The 7,603-nt window shown below is 50.7% G+C and overlaps 1 non-coding gene across 1 annotated transcript; it reads left to right on the top strand.

The window, feature by feature from the left end:
- The first annotated feature begins 295 nt into the window (after nucleotides 1–295).
- On the top strand, nucleotides 296–485 carry LOC149360228 (U2 spliceosomal RNA). The gene has a single exon (XR_016289304.1). It is a non-coding gene; the product is annotated as a U2 spliceosomal RNA (small nuclear RNA).
- The last annotated feature ends 7,118 nt before the right edge of the window (nucleotides 486–7,603 follow it).

Raw genomic sequence — 7,603 nt, 5'->3', positions numbered from 1 at the left:
CCATAATCGAGCGAAGCAGGTTGCGCCACTGCGTCAACAGGGACCAACACTTATTCATACACCGCCGTCTTCAGAAAAACAAGCATTTATATTAGATTGTGCGAATTACAGATGAGTCGAATGTAACGCTCGGATAACAGAACGTTGCGAAGATATATCGCCGTAATTCTCAATGCTGTCCCGTTGCTTACTGATGAAGTCAGTGCTTTTTAAATGTTAACTTTTCGCTGGCTCTAACTAGCGTTTTGTGTCGCTCCATCCTGGATGGTGTCTGATGTCGCGACCGGAGGTCGCCATCGCTTCTCGGCCTTTTGGCTTAGATCGTATGCAGAAATCTGTTCTTATCAGCTTGATATCTGATATGGTCTGTACTGGGCCTCGGATATTGAACTTATTTTTGTGATTGGGCACTGATGTGAAGCTTGCTTTCTCAGTGCCACGGGTTGTCCTGGCATTGCAGTATCGCCAGGTTCGGCCCACCCCCGATGGGGGGCATAATCAAATCAAAAGAAAGACGTCAGCGTCACCAGACATAGTTATCTCAAGGGATGTACAGCGTCAGTCGTACGACATGACTAATTAATGCATTAATCTAACTAACCTTAATTAAATTAATTTATCTGTAGTCAATTTAATCGAAATAAATCCATCGTATCCTTGTTGTGCTGCTACTTTTCAGGACGCGAAAGCATATACCTGTTCTCACTTCGAGTTATTGATCAATTCGATCTCCCCGTACCATAACCTTGCCGTTCCGGTTAGAGCAATTGGTAGAGAGACTGCTCCGGTGAAACGGTGGTACCGGGATCGAACCACGGACCAGGACGAATTTTTCTTTAACTGCGAATTTTCAGAGAAAGCTGCATAGCTTTCCTTTGTAGCCGTATGGCTGCGCTTGGGTGGATGTCAATGAGTAATTACTCCCTTATTACAAATTTACTCCACATTGGGGGATTCCTCTAAACATTTAACCAACACTGTTCCCACTTCGAGTTATTGATCAATTCGCTCTCGCCTTACCATAAGCTCGCCGTTCCGATTAGCGCAATTGGTAGAGCGACTGCTTCGGTGAACCATTATTCTGAAAAAACTAACACTCGCCAAGAAAAGGAAGAACAATAGGGTAAAAAACAAATCACGTTTCGGGACCCCTACGGTTCCCTTGTTCACACATGAAAACGAAAAACGGATCGGCCGTGTTTATACGAGTGAAGGTTGCTGTAATTAGCATGCGTATGCTGCAGGCATGGACCCACGTGTCCGATTAATTAAGTGTGTGCGGAGTTGATTGGATATGGAATGACTCTAGGAGTAGGCGGGATGATAATGATTTCTCGGTGGATATGATACTGGCTGCGTCCCAGGCGATAATGTCACCGGTGCATTTATGATGATCTGCCAAGGCGTTTTCCTCGGTGCGCCTCTTGGCAACGTCATTTTATGAAGCTCCGGTGAAGTGGTAGTCTCGGGATCGAACCCCGGACCAGGACGAATTTTTCTTTAACTGCGAAGTTTCCGAGAAAGCTGTATAGCTTTCCTTTGTAGCCGTATGGCTGCGCTTGGGTGGATGTCAATGAGTAATTACTCCCTTATTAGCATAAACATAGTAGGCCCGTAAGAGGAGGAAAATAATTTTATTGTCCAACAAATGCATTCCCCCACCCCCCTCGGCACTAGGCCGCGGAGGCAGGAGGCACCGCTTTAGATGCTGGCCGGCAGGCCTTGTGTCCCGGCGGCCTCTTGAGAAAGTCGGACGAAGCGGAGCTGGAGCTCAGTGTCCGAATTACGCAGCAGGGTCTGTCAGGATTCTTTACAGTCGACATTTAGCGCCCTCTCAGAAGAATTTGGTCATTCCCAGATTATATGGTCGAGGGACCCTCTCAACCCGCAGTGGGAACACTCGTCTGATCTTACCTCTGGCAAAATAAGGTTCACCAGGACCGGGTGTGGGAACCTGTATGTTTTAAGTCGTCTCCGCGCGACTGCCACCATATTATTTAACGACGGGTCTGGTGGGGGTACCAGCCTACGTTCCAATAATGTCGAGTAATTTCCCCATATTTTGCCATGCGTTCACCGCTCCCTTGCCCGGAGGAGTCCTCACTATCCCGGTGGTATAAACCTCGAGCTAGCTCGTGAGGCGCCTCGCTGCCGGGGACGGCGGCATGCACCGGTGTCCAGATCATCGTAATTTTTCTCGCAATATGTCGCTGGCGGAGAATCTTCGCCGCCGCGGACGAGATTATGCCTGCACTAAAATTTTGGATGGCAGTTTTACTGTCGCTTATTATGAAATTTGTTTCCGTGCCGGCGCAAGCCATTGCTGCCGCAACTTCTTCCGCCACTGCAGCGGAGCGCGCCCTTAGGGAGGCAGCAGTAACGGCATTTCCGCGACCATCTACTGCCGCGGCTACCGCTCGTCCGTCGTGGCCACCCGCGGAGTCCACATACGCTACCTGCTCTGAGGGTATCTCATTCTGCTGGAGACGAATGGCCTCGGCTCTTTCCTCTCTTCTGATCTTATTATGCTCCGGGTGCGTATTCTTCCGTAAGGGAGGATGGTTAGCCACTTACTGATTCCCTCTTCAATATCGGCCTTCGGGGTGGGGCCCCTGTGCGAATTGATTCCAACATTAGCTAGGATAGGATAGGATAGGAACATTAGCTAGGATTTGCATGATCGCTTCACACCGCTGTCCCCCCCCCGCCCCCCTATGTATTGGCCCAGACGGGATCTTTTAGGGTACAATAAATGATGATGATGATGATGATGATAGTCGTGCCCATTTTTGTGGCGCACAACCTCTCAGTCTGAGATTCGCGCACCGCTCCCGCCAGTTCCACCCCCGTGTTGTGCATCCCGAGCGACAGAAGTCGCTACGTGGGGCTCTGTAGGCCTGCGTCATCTCGCCACGGAGCGACTTCGCCAGCTCTACCTCGTGCCCCACCCCTCCCTAGATAACAAACACGCAACATCCTGGCGCAGACTACATACACACACTCTCCTGTCACCCCTTACCCTAGCCCACTATCATCCCTACTTCCCCACTCCGGCATGCGCCCTATGCCCAGAACCCTTCGCCTCTTCCCTCCACATCCTTTCCCTCTTCCCGGCGGACCCTCCCCCGCGGGACCTAGAGAACCTCAAGACCTGGGAGGACTGGGAGACCCTGCTGCGCTCGGAGGACCCGGCCGTGCAGACCATGGCCACCGGCCGGGCTGCCAGTGTTATGGACCTCAGGAACATAAACACTTGAGTGCAGTGCGGCCGTGTGGGGACCCTGGGGTGTGCCCCGAATTCCTGTTATAATAAAGTTCTTTCTTTCTCTCTCGCTCTGTGGATGTGCACGTGGGCAGGCCCAGGGCGCCCTTGACGCATGTGCGTATTAATGCCTTAACTTTCATCTTTGCCGCCGACTGCAAGTCGAGATAAGGTGCAGAGTAAATAACTCTGCTGAATCTGAAAGCTTGTACCAGCGTCATCAAATTCTTTTCTTTTAATCCCCGCCATTTGCTCGCAATCCGCCTGATGAGGCTCAGTGTCTGCATTGCGTGGCTCTCCAATCGCTTTTGAGTCTTGCAGTTGTAGCCTTTAGACTGGAGAACTAGGCCAAAAAATTCGTACCTGCTCTACTTTAGGGACTTATGCTCCCGCTACCTGAATTCGAATTTCCGACGGTGCCTTGCAAATATTTGTGCATCTCAATTTGCGATTGTCTTCGTACATTCACGCATTTTTTTTCGTCTACAGGTATTTAATGTGGGTTAAGAGAAACCATTAACCGTGAAACCATTTTTTTAAGCTTGCAGGCCGTCGTCCCATAGAAATGAAAGCAAAGCGTCAACAGGGTGTATTAGAAAACATACCTACTTACGCTGGAAAATTTTTTATGACCTCGAACCCGAATAAGCCGATTCGGACAGGAACTGAAAGTCACCCTGCAGGCGAAGCTGAACATAAGTATACAGCCGAAGCAAACCGGGAAAAAATTTCTGCTCGACCCCTGCTTCTGACTATGCGTGGTTGCAACTCGTCCTGCGACGCCTTTGTCTTTTCCTTCAGAATATCCTCGCACGAGGAAGAAAATTACACAAAAAAGATGTCTATCGTACGTTCATTTGTAAGCTCAGCCTAACTATACGTCGGCGAAAGGTAACATGCACTTTTACCATTACTGCTTTTCTTGTCTATAGTGTCTGCGAAAATACGCAGCAGAAGTAATGACGACAACGTCTCATGAAATGCCCCGCAGTCTTCTAGGCTTGCTCCTGTTATGACAAAACTATCGGTGTGACAGCACGCTACGTCAACTCGAGAACGTACACCTCGCCCATAGGAGACCAACGGAAGAGGTCTTTGACCAGTAGAGGACAGCCGGCACCCACACGAGCTCAATACGCCTATCGGAATTTAGGGTGCACATTCTCAATACCTGCCACGCGGGGGGATGTACGCGTCCGCGGGCGAAGTTGAGAACGGCTGTTTTAGAATCGCTAACTATATAAGCCGCATTGCTTTGGGCAATGGCTATTGCTATAGCTGCTTCCTCTGCTTCTTCTGGGGCACAGGGGAGGTGGGGGTGTCAATGAAATGGGAAAGTAGGGGGGGGGGGGGGGGGGGGGCTGCAGGACGGTAAGCCACAGCTACTGAACGGTCTGGACCACACGCGGCGTCTACCCAGCGCACATCCTCTGAAGTGCCATATTCTTTATGGAGAGCTTTGGCTCGCGCGACTCGGCGGGATTGATGGTATTCAGGGCGGACATTCTTCAGAAGGGGTTTGAGGATAAGCCCGGTGTGTACGGCGCGAGGGAGAGATATGAAGTCTGTAGCGTGTGCGGGTATACGAATTCCCAGATAATCCAGTATATATCGTCCTGTTTCCGTGACAGCCAGACGAAGGTACTGTGTGTGGCGATGTGCATCTATAAGTTCTTGTATAGTGTTGTGCATTCCTAATTTTAAGAGCCTGTCCGTGCTAGTGCTCTTTGGTAGGTTGAGCACTGCTTTGGTAGCCATGCGGATTAGAGCATTGATCTTTTCTTTATCCGCACAGGAGAGGTTCAGGTAAGGAGTGGCGTAAAGAATGCGACTAAGCACAAAGGCATGCAGCACTTTGAGATTGTCTGCTTTCGTCTAGGTTGGCTCGTGAATGTGAAACTCTTCTAAAGAGATGGATGACGGAGTAAGTGGACTGTTCTAAGGCGAAAGCTTTTATTTAATGCCTCATACTGTCGTTAGCAGACGCGTCGGCAGCCGTGTCGACAGACGTGTCGACAGACGTGTCGGCAGGAGTGTCGACAGACGCGTCGGCAGCCGTGTCGACAGACGCGTCGGCAGGAGTGTCGACAGACACGTTGGCAGCCGTGTTGACAGACGCGTCGGCAGATTCGTCCGCCTTTCGGCGTCACTGCTTAAAAGGCTCAAGGTCCCAGCATGAATAAAGGTGCATCTAATGAATGCATGGGCTTCATAAATAAAACAAAAGGAGTGAAGTCATGAAAAGGAAAATAAAAAATAAAAATAAGAAAATAAACTCAAATAAAAATAAAATAAAAATAAGATGTGAAACTAAAAATAAAAAACAATAAAATTAAGAAAAGGAGCAAAAAATAAAGAACAAAATATCAAAAATAAAAACGTAAATAAAAACATACAGTATACCCAGGAAACGCTTTCGCCTTGCAGCACTTTAGAGACCCAAAGTGCCCCCTGAATTTTTCACCACCACCTCCGTTACCGTGCCTCTTTCTCACTTCTTTTCTCCCCCCTCCCCCAATCTCCCGACCCCTAACTTCAAGACGCGGTTGAGGTGTCCACCAAGAAGTAAGACATTTGCAATGTCTTTAATTCTCTCAAAACCAGGTTTTTTTTTTCACTTCACGTATTCGTCGGGGTGATTCAGTGGTGGTGGCGGTGTGGCACTTTATTAAAGCAGCCTTTATTTTAGGCGTTCAATAGGTCCTGGGCCACGGTGACGAGGGCGCGGGCGCGTTGAAGTTTTAGATACAGGGAGCCGAGCCAGATGGGCCACAGTGGGGGTGCGGGAAAGGATAGGCGGGGGACTGGAAGGTTGCGTGGCACTGTGTAAGGCAGTGTTCTATGTCTGCATATGTGTGTGGACAGTTTGGGCACTGAGGTGTGGAAGTGTACTGGTACAGATAAAATTTGGCTGGTGTATGTAGGAGATTAAACTGTATTCGACGAAGAATGCGAGCTTCACGGATCGATAAGGATGGGTGTGGCGGTGGTAAATAAGCAAAGTACAATTTTTGCTGCGCGTAGCATTCGTCAGCAGTGCGTTTGTAAGCCCTGAACGCCTGCTCGGTCGGTGGGCTCGTCCATGGGATCCCCGGCGCCCGGTGTCAGTAGCGCGCTCGTCTACTGAGCCGCAGTTCCCGGGTTCGAACCCGGCAAAAGGCGCCCGTGTGTGTGCGATGTAAGCGCAAGTTGACACCAGACGGCCGAAATTAATTCCGGAGACCTCCACTGCAGCACCTTTTCCTCTGACTCCGCATCCTCCCTTCCAACACGGCGTGGTTCGTGTATCTCCCGAGTTGTTATTGCTGTTGCTGTGACTGAGAGAACGAGGAAAAGGGAAGTGCGCGGGCCTGCCGACTGGCTCAAGCCAACACCACCTAGAGGTGGTGTCGATTGACGCTGACAACGTTTTACACTCTGATCATTTTAAGCAAAGGAAGTGCGCATAATGGCTCCCTGGGTCAGTGGACGCCTGAATCGGTCTGTTAGGTAGGTGGGGTGATGAGAGAGAGATGTGGGCTGCAGGCATTGACAAGGTTGTGCCAGAAGCGCGGCGCTGAAGCCATAGGCCGTCGGCGTTCCTTGTGTTCATTGGCGTTGACAACGTTTTACACTCTGAGGGGGGCGCTACGAGCGGCTGAGGCAAGCGGACGCGTCTCACATCGCCTCCGCGGTTTTTCGATGCTTTCTGCGGATTTAAGTCTGCGTCTTCAGAAACTTTTGCGGGGACCGACGCCGGAAGTCTGCAGGACTACCGGGATAACAAATCCACGGCAAGTGAACTGACTTTTTGTGCTCACATCACGATCTTCAGTTCGCCAGCTTGACGACCAAGCTAAGCCTAACGTTGACTCTGGCCGCCGACGCCCGTAGGGTGCCGGCGAGGCAAGTCACCGGCCTCTTGTGGCCCAGGACTGCACTCGGAGGCCGACATGGAAGTTACGGTTGAAGGTGAGACGCTATCGCCGGAGGACTTTTCCATCCAAGCCGGATGGTTTACGATTGATAAGTCAAAACGCAGCGCTCGTAAGAGCGACAGCCATGAGGCAGGGGGACGCCAGGATGGCGTTCCGAACGAAGGAAGACAACAAGATGGTCAGCGAGGGGCTGCCAACTCAGCTAAGACGGAGGGCTGGAAGATGGCAATGCGTTCGGTGGAAACGCAGCACGTTCGTCTTCCCCCCGGACTACATAAAGTCGTCATTAGACCGCAAGGCGGACTTCGACCGCTCTCAGCATGCAAAACTGAGACGGTCTCTGACATCGTGAAGTCGGCGGCAGGTATTGCGGCGGCTGACGCAAGAGATGATATCGTCCTTCTGAATCAGAAGCAAAACACCA

Source organism: Amblyomma mixtum, chromosome 2 (assembly GCF_055824585.1).
Source record: "Amblyomma mixtum isolate Tamu chromosome 2, ASM5582458v1, whole genome shotgun sequence".
NCBI classification, from domain to species: domain Eukaryota; kingdom Metazoa; phylum Arthropoda; class Arachnida; order Ixodida; family Ixodidae; genus Amblyomma; species Amblyomma mixtum.
This window is presented reverse-complemented; position numbering and strand designations above follow the sequence as displayed.